Genomic DNA, 15,990 nt, shown 5'->3' with positions numbered 1-15,990 from the left:
CATCATGACACTGTAGGGACCAGCGCTTGTTGTGTGAGCTGGCACCCCTCTGGCTTTCTGTAGCCCGCCACATGATTGACATTAATGGTCCAGTTTTTGGAAAGAATGGTAAATTCGTGTTCTCTCTTTTGAGAATATGACATTTATCACATGACACAGACATGCATCTATAGGCTATCAGAACAATAGCACATGGCAGCCCCCTTGACACATCATTAGTGACGTCAAACAGATGCTTGTGATCTGTGCCGCTAATTTCATTAGCTTCTCCCGATAACCACAACAGAGTTACAGTGTGGTAAAGGTCTGTGTTGCATTCGAGGAAGAAGTGATTTTTTAATTTTTTTATATTTGTGTATGCCTTTCTTCTCTACTATATATTTAGTTTTGACGATACTGTGACACATTATGGGCGGGAGTCTGTAAAATTGAACAAGAGGCACACACACCTGGTAGAGATCAGAAGAACGATGCATGTAGGCTCCTCGTGTAGACTTCTCCCAATCTAAGCAATGCAAATCCCAAGGGCCTAATGGGAGAATGGGGTTAATTAATCCCAGAGGACATCTCAGATTGAGGAGAGGGGCTCCTCAACCCCCTAGATCTTTCCCAGATAAAGGTCATGCTTCACAATAAGACGATGCATGTGTTGCCCCCCTGAGTACTTCTCATCCTCGCCCTCAAAACATCTAATTTGATCGCCTTCCTTCAATCAGCATAACTATATCGCCTAAGAACAAACCCTGAAACACACTGGGACATTAAGTGCTAATACTAAATGCCGTCCCCAGGCTCTGAATCATCCATAGATCTGTGACAAAGGGGCCTCAGAGGCAATGGAGTCTGGTGCTAAATGTCCGCCGCGGGCTGAACATCATTTGTGTGCTGACGTTAGATGCTAAAGACTGTCTCTAGGTCTTGGCTGCGTGTCTGTGGCCTGTGATTTATGGGTCATCATTTGGGTGGCATGTTCCGCTGGTCCAATATTCTAGTCGGTTGACGTCACATTACTTTCTTTGCACCTTTGGACTGTGGCATGTTTCAGTGAAACTGTATGAACTGTGCACACAAGCCATATATGCTGTTTCCAGCCTTTTTTTTGCTGTCGCTGCAGGGTTGTTTTGTGACAGAGGACATTTTCTAAGTGAAGCCACAAAGACCTTAATCCTACGTGATGTAAAGAGGTTTGTCTCTATAGTCTAATTACCCTATTGCTTCATTACATCAAGAAAAAATTGCCATGATAATTGAAACACTGAAACAGTAATCAAGAAACTACATATCAGTACTTTACTTTCTCATCTTCTCCCTCACTTTAGGTTATCGACAACACCTGCAAGCTCTATCTCTGTGTCGTCTGACTTGATTCCCTACTCCTCCATCAAGCAGATAGGATGGTGGTGGAGCGGTTTTGGCTGCAGAAAGAGTGTCTCCCCTGGGCTGCAGCAGAGCTCCTGTCCCCTTCTCTCCCTGCAGCTGGAGCTACCAGAGCCAGATGCTACGTAGCTCCACCACCCTCTGTCCCCCCTTTCTCTCTTCCAGGAGGATGGTGCCCAGAGAGGAGGATGACAAACGCCTCTGCCTCCTCTTACTGACGGATTTGGACGACCTGACTCCAGCCCCGCACTGTTCCAACCGCCAGCACAAGATGTTGACTTAATGGAAGGGGGTTGGCTGTGGATTGGCCCATATGCGTTTGTATTGGGAAAATATGGCAGGGCGGTGTGTCTGTGTTTCTGTGTATTCAATAGGATTGTGTGTGGGTGCGTGTTTGTTTGTGTGTGTGTGTGTGTGTGTGTGAGTGTGTGTGTGTGTGTGTGTGTCTTCACCTAGCCCAGACTGCCTACATCCATCATGCCATGGCGTTCTGGCAGAGAGTGGAACTCAGACAGCTTCACTAACACACGGTCAGTTAAATTGCCTGTTAAATTGTCCTGGTCCGCAGCTATCTTAGGTGTAGATAAAAACACTGCACTTAAAGCCTGCACTTAAAGGCAGAAATTGTCAAGTAAATGCCAACCTCCCTCCATGCATAGAGAGAGAAAGAGAGGGAAGGAGTGAGAGAGGGAGAGACAGAGATCCTCTGAGGGAAACACATTTCCATTACAGGACAAAATACTGCAGCATAGACACCGTGTGTCTCTTGGAGATGTCACAACTGTTAGCTTATTTAAGAGTTGTTTCTCAATAATCTTCATATTTTCATAAAGTTTCATGCAGTATATACTTGGATATTATTACCTTCAAATTGTTCCAAGAAGGCAATATACTGTTCATATGAGGCCCAGACTCACCTGATCAATAGGCTAAATTATGCATGAGCGGCACAACTGCAATACCTCTTCATCAAACTTCACTGTGCTCCCTTAATGATTAAAACAACGGTCTCAATCCAATACGTTTGACATTTCTCTCCATGCAACCAGATGGAAAATGAAGCCTCATTCTTTTAACATTACTGGGATATTATGGATAATTGCCTGCATACTTGTGTACCTGAAGCAGAACGCTTTCGAGAGCTGCTCTCCTGTAGCCAGTAAAGGAAACGGGGGGTTCTAGTTCAAGCCTCTGGTCAGTGTTTGTCATGAAGAAGACTGCTACAAATACAAGGATAACATCAGTGATACTTTCACAGAAACATGAATTTGTATGTACATCTCAAAGGAACTTGTTTCAGTTGAATACACTTTGTCATACTCCACACTTCACTACTGACTTAAAGTCAGCAGTCTGTGTAATGAAATGATACTTTGTTAAAAATCCTGCTTCATGCTCTGAAATGTTGAAATAGGTTTTGCTTTGGCTCTGGATTTGGCCCAAAACTCTAAATGGCAACCTTTGTGTGTTCGAATGAAAATGTAAAGACTAATTCTTATAAATTATTTACACTAGTTATATATTATTGCTTTCTAAGATTACTTTATTATTTCATGGATCATGAGAATTGTGATTCATGTACACAGCCAACGGATGATAACCTGACTGTTAATAGACACACACAGGTCCGTTTTTTGTTATATTATGCTCAAAATATTCATTATAGATATTAACACTGATCTAGAGACAGTTTTTATTCTCAAACATATCTATAATTTTGATACAATTTGATAATGTGTCACATGTTATTCCATATTTAAGGCCACATACAGTGGTATTTGTTGCAGAATAGAAGCTTGATAAGTAGATGGATGGACATATTCTGCCAACATAAACTGTTAATATGAGAGGTCATCATATTGACACACCATGGGCTATGCATACATTAACTGCATCAATGAACAATGTGTGACAATGACTGTAAAAACATCAATATCTGTCAGCAGCCGTTAAGATGTTAATGTTTGCATAAACCAATGCTTATATTTGTATTCAAGGGCTCCAATGTGTAACACACAGAAACCCTGATATATCCTTTAACATATAATCAAATCAACCGTAGTACTTACTTACATTTGTTCTTACATCTTGTTATAGATATCTTTGTTAGAGATATAGTTAGAGATGTAGTTTATTTTCATAAATCAGGAAACCCAATGAAGTGAATGAGTCGAGAAGGTTGTGATAAATAGATCGAGAAATAGAGTACTTTATTAATAGTGTTGGGACATTTCACTGTTACAGCAGTTTAGAGCATAAATAGAGATTTTGAAGAGCAATACAATTACATCCTAATATTCTGTGCCCCACCATTCACGTGAGGCCAAACAAACATAGACATGAACAAAACATGTTACATTTCATTATGTATTATAATTATTGACAGACCTCAAAGCATAGTGGACTCAAACAGTATGACAGTAATCATGCAGCAAATAAGTATGCATGTTGCGATATTTAACTCTACAGCATCGTCACTCAGAGTGTTTGCGGGTCTCTAGTTGGGCACTAGGGGGCAGAAACGCTCCATAAGTAGTGCGCTCCACAGTGCAGCGCTCAGGCCAAGTTTTCTCCTCCTTTATCACCTGGGAGATGGTTTTATAAGATTTCTGTTTGTATTTAGAGCGTGAGATATACTTGATTTGAACTGTTTTTTAAATGTTTTTTTTGTTCATATAACTGTCAATTGAAAACTTGGCCCGCCCATGGAGTACGCAAAGATCGCTTTATTACATATGTGTGCGTTCTTAAATATGAGTACAATTAGCAACATAGCAGTCCTATATAACATAGCAATAAACTATCATAACATATCATATTGTTATCAAAGTTGTCATTGTGATGTATTAGGACTATTTGTCTTGAGTGGCTGATGTTCTCATGCGTGCTTGAAGGAGAAAGGTATAGTGATGATGGCGTCTTTCCATTGGAGCGTTTTTACTTTGGTTCCACCGACAACATTCTCCCTCCCTCTGCCGTTTCTCCCAGGACTGAATCCTGACTCGTTTTCAGGTCTGCCATTTGTTAAGGGAGATGTGACGAGGTCCAGAAGTCAAAGTTCAACCTTCTTGTAGGCCCTCTCCAGTGGTGGCTGAGCAGCCAGGGGGGACTTCGAGGGTTTTTTGGCAAAATGTCCGCCCATCTGCTGGCCCATCTGAAGAGGTGCAAATCTTTAACTTCCACAATGCAACTTATGGAGGAAGTCTCTTAGTGTGTGTGTGTGTGTGTGTGTGTGTGTGTGTGTGTGTGTGTGTGTGTGTGTGTGTGTGTGTGTGTGTGTGTGTGTGTGTGTGTGTGTGTGTGTGTGTGTGAGAGAGAGTGTGAGAGAGAGAGAGAGAGGCGCGCATGTAGGGAGTGGATGAGTGGGCACAAGCGAATGTGATGAATATTGATAATCACACATATTTTATTTTCTGCATGGTTGATTACAGGTACACGTTTACACATAGCATATGCAAATCAATCACAAGTCCCAATTTGTTTGCAGGTTTGTATTAGCCATTCAGCTAATTATTATTGTGGCACCTATAGACCTACCTTGGAACATTCATGTGCGCTCAATTTATTATATAAGCATAACTTTTGTTCAAGAGACGATTTCTCTCATTTGGAATCTAATGTCCCAAATCGTCTTGACAGTTGGGTTTGAGAATCATCTCCTCAGATACATATATTACTAGAAAAAAGTTGAAATACAAACAGGGAAACAATACTTTTTTTGCCAGGGTGGTTGTTTTCATATTTCTTTGACGTGTATGGATTTGGGGACAGCTCTGGGGTTTTGTTGCGAGAGAGAGCCCCCCGGTCACACTGCATTAGTCTGATGCCTGTGCACTATAGTGCGTCATTCGGGTCCAAACAGGACGAAGGCTGGACATGATCATCATTCTCACTCTCTCACACACATACACACACACACACACGCGCACACGCGCAAGCAGTATTGTTATAATATGCATAAATATTCTCAACTTTTTTCCCCAAATCCATACACGTCAAAGAAATATGAAAACAACCACCCTGGCAAAAAAAGTATTGTTTCCCTGTTTGTATTTCGTGTAATGGTGCATTAGAATGATCAGCGGCCGCCAGTCTTTAACCGTCATTATGTATTGAATATTACATCTATATGCATAAACGACTGTGCGCTTCTTGTGAGCTTCCCTTTTCTGCACCAACGCAGAAGGAGGGTTGCATCTGTTAGGGTCCAATGTTAGTCTTAATTACTGGCCTTCATGTTCTCCATGGCCCTCAACCGTCTTTAATTAAAACCTTGATTAGGGGGGAGGAGGTCTCGGGCAAGACTATTACCAGATGGGTTTCCAGCAATAATAATAAAGACTTTATCCGCCGCCGCCGCTGCTGCCTGTGTGCCATAAAGCGCAGAGCTCACTGGCCATCCATATCAAAGCACAGCGAGCAGAAAGAGGCTGTTAATTACGCCGGTAATTACTTGTCTAATTACGGTTCGTTTGTGATTAGATTTAGAAACGTTTCGTAGTCTATACAGAGGCTTTCTGTTGCCAGTACGCAGGCTTAACACCGTATAGGCTGAAATGTAGTGTGTATCCACAGCGGGGTGCTGCTGAATAACCGGCCTATAAGAGATGGAGTGAATAAGATCAATAGTGAAGCATTGACCCGAAAGTTATCATTATTTTTCTCACAGAAGTCCTCAATAATCTATATGTTCAGGGTACAACAAAGTGTCACACACATAATTCGCTTTCCTTTCTCGCCCTTTTGCATGCATTATACTTTGTGCAGAGTTTGGCAGCCCTTGGTGAGCTTTCTTTAAAGCAGAAGAGGTCAGTTTATTTCACATTTTAACGACGAGCTTTTTCAGGACCTTTTGAGAGTCTCTGGATCGCCATCTATCTCATATTGTCAGTGTGAAAAGAATATTTGCCGGGGGAAAAGCTAAATCAATAATGCATGCTGACATATTCCGCAGAATTGCATATTAGCCATTTAAGATTCGCCACATTATGAATATATGTTGCCAATGGTCTGAAAGTCATTATGAGTGCGCACAGGCACGCTGCTGCCTTTATATTCAAGACAGATAAACTTGCAAGTCACAATCAGTTCAATTATTCTCAAAATATTTACTCCAGGATAGGACTTGTCATCCAGACACAGAGAATGAGGGAGGGGACAAGAAGTGATTTCTTGCTGCACTGTGCTTCCATTTTCCAGATGGTTTGTCGTCGTTATTGCCTGATTTAGTGTGTGTTGTTTTACATAACCCAGTCATCTGTGTGAGTTCACGTACAGCGTTGTGCCGCTGCATCCATTTATACATATCACACAGATCTGCGTTGAGTTTGTCACATTTGCTGTTTTACGTTCCGTCTCTTCTCTCTCGCTTGGAGCTACAGGCTTGTTTGTAGAAGGTCCCACTGGCCTGTGCGCAATACAGGCATCACATTTATTCGGTCATTTTAACATTTGTTGCAGTTTTACGCACAAATAACGCCTCTATATATTCTTCTGTCTATATAAATTGTGTAGCTGGGTCCTTCACAGGCCTATGTGACCATGTGTGCAGCGGTGCAGACAGTATAATTACCTCCCCTCGGATCCTCTCTCGCTGCTCCTCCTGCAGCAGGTGCTCCGGCCGCTCCGACCCTGCACAAAAAAAGTGCCAAAGGCCAGGTGATGGCATTAGTAAAAGTGTGTCTATTTTTACGCGCACATCCCGCCCCCTCCATCAGGAGACAAAGGAGCGAATACGATCTTTACAAATGCCTCCCCATCACCTGTCACTCATCATGCTCGTGGAATCCAGGGTAGGTGAGCCTCTATGCAAAGAAATTAGTTATTACCATCATCTAGTGGAGGAGATATCCTAAATATTCCCATTCTATTAAAAGGCCTACGGTATGGCTATAATTATACTTTTGATAGTGAGTAAAATATTTCAGTTTAGACGAGGCTGTGGGGAAACTGCATTGCATTACTGCATTGGCTGTTTGCAGTTTGATGTTCGGGTCAAGCATTGCGCACTTGATCACTGAGGAAACGTTATTTTTGTGAAATATTTAATCTGTGGCATTTTTCCTTCGTTTCCACAGCTCATTTGAACGCTACTTTTGCATGTAGATATATATATATCCTCGAAAGAATATGCAAATTTCAGTCATTGTGAGTCAGCCTATAGAAAACATCAATAAGAGATCTGAGAGTAGCAGTTCATCAGTCTTCATAAAATGGAATACACAGCTGTTTATTATAGAAGATGACCAAACAAATCAACAAATGATCAATTAAATACAAACTGCAATCTAATATAACCGAGAGTATATGGTTTAGTTAGAGTCAGCCCTCAAAGGTCCGTTCTTTCCAGTGTTAGGTGGATTCCAACCCCAGACCGTGGTACACAATACTGAGTGAATATGAAACCAGCTAAAGAGGCACACTTCTTGGAGCAAAAATATTAGCATCAACAAACGTCTACTCATTTAGATCTTTGATTTTTTTTTTTTTAGGTGTGGTAATTTTACAGTAAAACATTTCCAACTGTTGCAAAGATGTGATCTGAGAAAAACCTTTTCTTAAAATGACTAAAATGATGATGGGAAATTCATTTTGCTTTAATTCAATGCTATTGATCGTTGAAAGTAACAACACAAAGTCCAAGGTCGAGATGGTCTGTTAACTGCAAATCATAGGTGTTATATAAACCATCCTCTTTGGTAGTGCTGAATCCAGGCCAACACCCTTTAGCTGATGCGTAATTTACCTCGCCGTGCGTAATTAACTGCGTCTCCGCCAGAACCCGGTATGTGTAACACTTTATTTTGAACGGTGCAATACGTTTCCATTAAACGTTATTAAAGCGCAGGGAGTGACGAGCTCTCATTTGTCTTGTCAGGACATCTGACAACCTCGTTAGCTCCCATTTTCCCCTGTCAGCTCACAGCGCGACACGGACACTGACTTCAGCCTCTCCTGGCAAGCGAGTGATAAATGCGCCTACTCAGCCCTGCGCAAAACAGCAGCATTATTGTTGTCAACACGAAGCATCAGAATCAATCACAGGCGAGTCTGCATGGCAGGTGTCAGTCAGTCTTGCGTTTTTCTTTTAGATCTAGTCCACTGTCAATCTTTAATCAAATTTAAAGGGTCATAGATTTGGGGCATAATATCCCCTCGTTTGGACTGACCACCGCGGACACAGCCCGCACTTAGCGCTGCACACAGGCCTCACTAGCAGATTAGAGGTGTCGCAAATGGAATTATTATGAATATTTGTGAGCAAATGGAGGATCTTGTTATTTAAAAAGGGGGGGGGGGGAGGAGAACACTTAATGGCATGGGATCTTTCCGCTCGCTGCACTCTCAGATGCAATTGTAGATCGAAGTCAGACTTGTCACGTTGAGCCAAAGTGAATTCCTAACATCCAGGACGTGCCTGTCTACTCCGGACAAATTGCATCCAATCACCCCGCGGGGGAATTCGGCTAATGTCTCGATCCAGGGCCGGGGAGCATGGAGAGAAAACAAATCAAACTGCACACAGAGCGTGTAGGGCTTATTAAAACATTTCACACAGGGGGGAGAGAGAGAGAGAGGCAGACGAGGGGTGTGTGTGGGGGTAATTAGGCTATATTATCATTGGACACTGTGTCTTACATTGAAAATATCAGATGACCTATCTGAACATATCTGCACACTATGCCTGCTGTTTGAGTGGCAGAGCAGGAACAGGCCTAATAACCTTTCCCACTGCAGATGGGATCAGGCTCGAGTTTGACTAACTTTCTTTACGATCTTAAAAGGCCACCAAGTTCAGTCTGAAGCGAAAATGAAATTAAAAGCTGATTAATTGATGCATATAACAACGTTTCAATCAAATGTAGGGCATATGGCATATTTCACAGCCATGCAGTTTCATCTTGAAGTTCAGATAGAACTTACCTTCTTGACTCCATTGCAATTAATCCTAATTTGATGGATGAAATGCCCCCTTTGAACGCAGCATCAACTCTGCGTGCACCCTCTGCTTTCTGGTAACGTGCTCGGTCCCCTGGACATTTTTCTCTGTCTGCTACAGTGGCAGTAAACAATAAGCTCGTGAGGCGTAGGCTATGGCAGCATAATGTTCTGCATGGTTAGAGAGGGGAGGTCGATCATTACACAATTTGTTTCAAATTTGATCAGTCACAGCGAGCAAGAGATTGGCATATCCCAGCAAAGCTCTCAAAGGGCTTCCATAGCTTTAAGATATTCTCCCCAAATTGTATACATGTTGTCCATTGTCCTGTTCACGTCCACATATAACTAATCATGTCCGATATTTGACATTTATTGAAATGCGTTGCAAAATATGCATCAGCAGTGAAGATTTACATGAAAACACAGCTGATATTTATTATCATGAGTAGGCCAATTTGAGTTGCAAAATTGTTAACATATATTCATAAAAAAACTGAAACAACTGTCTCGTTGGTTTAGTGTAAATGTGTGTATGCGCGCGTGCACGTGCGTGTGAGCGAGAGCGAGAGGGGTGGGGGGGGGGGGGGGGGGGGGAAGAGGTGGCGTTGTGTAGCAGCGTGGTGACGGCAGAGGGAAAACCGGCTGGACAGATTTGCGTTTACGCCTGATCTGCTTCTGGAGAGCGGGGCTGTGTGGGAAGGGAAAGGGAGCACCTGGCTCGACCGCTGTATCCCATCTCGTTTTATTGACAGCCTGATAAGCAGGGACCAAGCCGTGCGGTTTCCAGCGCGGATGTCGAGCACCCTGCTGCGTTGCACAGTATCAAGGCCTCTTTAATGACTGTTCCTCCAAATAATGGCCCAAACACAGCCAGTCCTGACTGGCCCGTACCTGCGCTTCCCCGGTCTCTTCCTGAGAGACAGGCGGCGGCGCGGTTGCCCATTTACTCACCGTCTTGTTCAAATTGACACAAACATCCGAGGCTGTGAAATAGGATTGGAGGCTTTTAGCCGGCTTTAGTAAAAGGAAAGCTAAAGCCCCATTACGACAACTTTATAGGGCTGTAGAAATAACACGTTTTCAGCGCAGGATGAAACAGTGGAATTGTCGCCAACATAATTCATGTTTATGGTTACAATTTCGAACCATTGAAACAGAGCTGTGCTAGGATAATATCAGAGTTTTGGAAATGTATCTCAGCCTACTTCCCAAAAACATCACGAGGAACAGTGAGAGAGACATTTGCATATAGTCTCTTGAGTGGGACTTGACTGCACCTGTTGCTCAAATATAGAAATATAACAACAAAGACAATCTACTTGCTCATGTCTTATAATAGTCAGTCCACCCCTGTCTCCACGGTAGCCTCACTGTTAAATGCATTAGCTGTTGAGGGGGAAATGCAGCTTTAAAAATCCATTGTGGTGAGGCTTAAGTTTTCATACATTTAAAGTTATATAAAACATCTTGCAAAACTCTCATGTAAAACTTAAAAAGACTACCAGGCTAAATCATCCAATTCCATGTTGCATGTTGTTTGCATGGAATGAAAATTGTTTTTGACTATTCTTCAGTTTCAGGGTAAGCTCGAAGAACCTCTCTTCATGTGTCACATACAATTCTTTAAAACGCTCTTAAAAACACTGGAGTATAACACCTTGTTCTGTTTCAACCGTCCTTTAATCTGGCAGCAGAGGGGACGGTGGGAAATAAATTAAAGTAAAGTCAAATAAGATGAAATACAATAATAAAACAGGACGTGGCCCTACACAGTGAAGTGTTAGCTTTCAGTCCCTGAACACAGCACACACTCGGACAGCAAACACGCCGGTGTGCTCCACATGTATATTCTACCTTACTTCCCCATTCTGTGCTGTGTGTCCTGTCCAAGGTATGACGTCGACCCGTCGCTCCAGCCAATCACTGCCAACTTGAGGCTGATGCTGAAGGGAAAGTTGCTGGTAAGAGACGCAGATTTTTTTCCCCACTCTCATTGACATTTCAACGACGGATCCAGATAGATTTTAATCGGGACCTATAACTTTCTGTCGCTGTGACACGGAGGAGAGATTCGGGGAGGGAAGAGGCGACTTTATACGCACAGGATACCGGTCAGACGCAGCTGCTGCCTTTCAGCCGGTGAGTTTGGACGAACTGTACTTTAATTTCTTTTTACGATTTAAAGCCCCGATACTTTTCAAAAGTCTCACTTTGAGGATATTTAAACACAAAAAATGGGCACACTTTGCCTGATCTCTTCCAACTTTAAAAGCTGTAGAGGAAATGCAAAGAAAGTTGCATACAGCAGATTTATCATAAGACTGATGGCACGCGTAAAGTTGGGTAAAATTACGGGTGAAAGTGCTTGCACGTGTAGCCTACGGGAGGTGTGGACACCCGCATAAAGTTTAACACAGCGAGCTGACTTCGTTTATGTTGTCATCACTCACACACACACACACACACACACCCACACACACACATACACACACGTGTAATCAGCGATCTTGACTGAATTATTGTGAGCTTTGCGCTGGGGTGAATTAAAGGCTTCGACCTGTACAGTAAATTGAATGTGTATCTATTCAGCTCTGCTCGATCCATCAGCGCAGTGGAAATGACGCTGTCCATCAGCGGAATATTTCAGTTTGTTTACTGCGTTTCTTCATCGCGCTGCAATCGTGCGATTTATGAAGAAACAACTTTACATTTGGGCTCAAATGTTGAGTTAAAGAAGTTATTATTCGTGTTCTAAAATACATTTGACAGCAATTTGCAAAAAAAAACAGTGTCGAGTTTCAAAGCACAGCTCAGCATGTAGGGAAATGACGTGCACCCAGAGGGTTAGATTGGGTTTATAAAAGGGCCTGGGCCTTGTGTTTATAGTACTTGGATTTATGTTTTGTTAAATTGTATTTTTTTTCTATTTTTGTCCCATCTCTAATGAGATGAGCTTTCAAATGTGTATTATTATTATTATTCTTATTATTGTTATTATTGTTATTATTTTCTACGTGAAAGATGATGATATAATAATCAGATTTCCAAACAGCTGGGAGACTTTGGCTCTTGTATGTTTGGGTCCAGTGTTTCTGTCTGTCTCGCTTGCAGAGCAGCGCTGTGACACCATTAGCCCCGGTGTTTATCCAGCCTTCAGCCTTTTGCCAGGAGAGGGCTTCTGTGGACCGTACACCTTCTGTGGAACCCTCGATCCTTGTCGCTGCACAAACTTCAAAGATACTGCAATATGGATTAGTTCAATACAAATATCGCTCAACACGTCCTCCCACAGAAGGAGCTAGGCTGCACCATAATTCACTACAAAATTAATTACATAATGTAGACCTTTATTGTGATGGAACATGTTTAAAAGCGCTCTCAAAGCTGATGCTTTTTATTCCCTTTGAAAAGCAGAATAAGGACCATCTGCGACATTTCTATTTTCCTGATGGGGTTATTTACCTAATGTGCTGAGAAATAACTCGACATGAATCGAGTTTCCTGTACCGGGACGCGCTCCATGTGCAGCACTCTTTACAAAACAGCAGATTAATGAAATAACTGCGCAAAAGTCAAACAAGCATGTGATTGTCTAATTATTGTTGATAAAAAAACAGAGATGTACATTGTAAATGTGCAAATAATGTATGCAAATAAACCAGCGATGTCTTGATGAATCTCTTTAGAGAGAATAAATGTGACAATCCGAGGCTGTTTGATGAATGACAGGTCATCTCAACAAGAATACATCTTAGAAATGCAGGTCGACGTTTGTAGTGATTATTGAGATTACAACATGAACAACACCAGCAAAGAAAAAGAATTGTAGGTTTTTCTTTTATTTTTTAATCTACATCTTTCATCATCAATCTCTTTTTATTTTATTTATTTCATTTTTACACCTCAGATTGCTTTTAAAAAATACTAACCGTCATAGTCCACCATATATTGTCGCTAAACTATTTTATATCAGAGCGTGATCTCATGGGAAGGCGAATAATAGCACGACCTGCTAATAATTACTAATATCATCAAAAATAAGAATAGTATCAATAAAAATAAATTGTACAGTAATATTGGATTTAATTATTTTCTTAACAGTGCATACAGCAGTTTTATTAAAATGTGAGGCCTTAAATGATCACTAATAAGCAGCAGGTAGCGTTCATAGTTAAAGCAGGATTTATAATGTGCACAGCGATATCCTGAAACAAAACAAAAATTAACTTCTGAATGAAACTGACACCTTCCCTTCTACTATAAAAAATAAATAAAATATTAAGGGCATACGAGGATCTATCCTCCAGTTTTCCTTATAAAATCTAAATAAATCCGAAGGGTTCATCCCAGCAATCTTTCATTTGTTAGAAGCAATCTTGTTACAATATTGAAACATTTTCTAATAGACCTCCCCAGATGTCCTGCTGTATAAAGGTGAGTGAACTATGACCCCCAGTGGGGATCATCACAAAGGCAAACAAGTAGTAATGAATTAAGAAATATAACAACAGGTTTTCACAGAAACAAAACTAATTGGAAGTACCAGGCATATTTCCACCAGTTTTACACATGATTAATTAAAATCTTATACATGTGCATCAGCCTGTAAAGGGTAAATTATAATCCTAAATAAGAACCGAATTAGGGGGGTTTACCCTGCACTACATTTCTCTCCCTGTCCAAAAACAATGTCACTGTTTTTCACTGCAGCTCCTTCCCCTAATGTGTGTCCTTCTTTCGTTCTCTCTTTTTTTGTATTTAAAAGTTTCTAGATAGGTACAAATACCGAACTGCCTCAAGGGAAAATAGCGACAAGATTAGGCTTTCTTTGAAAGGCCTGTGGCATTAGTTGCTGCTAATCCGAATTGGGCTAATTGCTTTCCCAACATCAGTCTATCCCGTTTTTTTACGGACTTCCACAGCATCCCGAGTGCCTTACAATATATATATATATATATATATATATATATATATATATATATATATATATATATATATATATATATATATATATATATATATTTATATTTATATATATATATATATATATATATATTTATAAATATTTATATATATATATATATATATATATATATATATATATATATATATATATTTATAAATATTTATATATATATATATATATATATATATATATATATATTTATATATATATATAAATATATATATATATATATATATTTATAAATATTTATATTGTAAGGCACTCGGGATGCTGTATATATATATATATATATATATTTATATTTATAAATATTTATATATATATATATTTGTTGTTGATGAAGATGACAGCCTACTTGACATGCAAGTGAAGGTTGTGAAAAAAACCTGAAATCTCTCAAAAGTGGAGACAACGAATTGGCTCTTGGAGCGGATTTACAGCTTAACTAAAGAAATCAATAACCTGCTGGAGGTATTGTTTCCAAAGAAAACTACTTGACACACTCATCAGGGAATCTGTCTTTTCAGCAAGTGCAGGTTAGTTAGTGGTGGGAATTTTTGACAGCTGCAGTCTGAGACAAGTGAGTGGCAATAACATTTGCACTACAAAGGTGAACACAAGCATTCTAATACAAGGGTGGAAGATGATTATTTTTGCAATTGGGATCACATCTTAACATTTAATTGTACGGGATGTTCCATGTTTATCAGCATTTTGTTGCACAATTGAACTCAGTTTAAGAGTTCAACACAGAAAGTGATGATATTCATGACTGAAAACAATGACTATACAATTGTTTTGGTGCCACAGCTCTGAGGCAGCTGTTCAAGCCAACATGAGGTCATGTATTCTCTCCACAGAAAATGATTTCCCTCAATGAACAAAGTTAATTCCGAACGATAACGTGTGTTGGAAAGTTAAACTCCACCTTCAGCGTGTCATTCAGTTTTACAGTAAATCATAACCAACCCGAGCTTCCCTCATTGCACAAACTCCTACCGGGTGGGGGTGGGGGGCTGTTTGTGGTCTAATGCATGTCTAATAGGGGGGTCCTTGACGTGAAAATGTTTGGGAACCCCCCCTTAGCTGATATAAGCTGCGGCCATTCACGGTAGGCCTATAGGCTGAGCCACCAGTCTAAGTGAGTAGAAACAATGCAGGAAGGAGAAACAGATGAATGCGCTCGTTTAGTTTACGGGTTGTTTGATGAAGGAGTATTGGCCAAAGTGTTGTTCCTCACCGCGGGACCCTCGGTGACAGTTTGAGCCGGTCCTCTCAGCTCATTATCTCGCCGGCCCCATTCAAGCCGGGCAGTCCCACTCCCCCCCCCCCCCTTCCTCCCTCCCTCCCTCTCTCTCGCTCCCTGCCTCCTCTCTCTCTGGCGCGTCGTTTGTCTACTCATTGAACCCATAGTCAGGAATGCGATGGTTGTTAGGGAGCCCTCTTTCACCTCCGAAGTGTTTTATTGATGAGCTCTGACTTCTCCTATTTTTTCACATGTCAAAGAAAGTCAAGTGTAGGCCTCCATGACTTCATTTCATGGCCTCCATCCCCCAAAAAATGATCTCCCCTCCCCCTTATGCCTGCCCCTCTCCTCGCTCCCTCTCTCTCTCTCTTTGCCCTTTCATGCACCCCCTTTTCTGCTTTAGTTTGGCTTCCACATCCATACAACCCTCATTCTCTCCCCTTTCGGTTTTCCTCCTTTT

Source organism: Melanostigma gelatinosum (assembly GCF_949748355.1).
Source record: "Melanostigma gelatinosum genome assembly, chromosome: 2".
Lineage (NCBI taxonomy): Eukaryota > Metazoa > Chordata > Actinopteri > Perciformes > Zoarcidae > Melanostigma > Melanostigma gelatinosum.
This window is presented reverse-complemented; position numbering follows the sequence as displayed.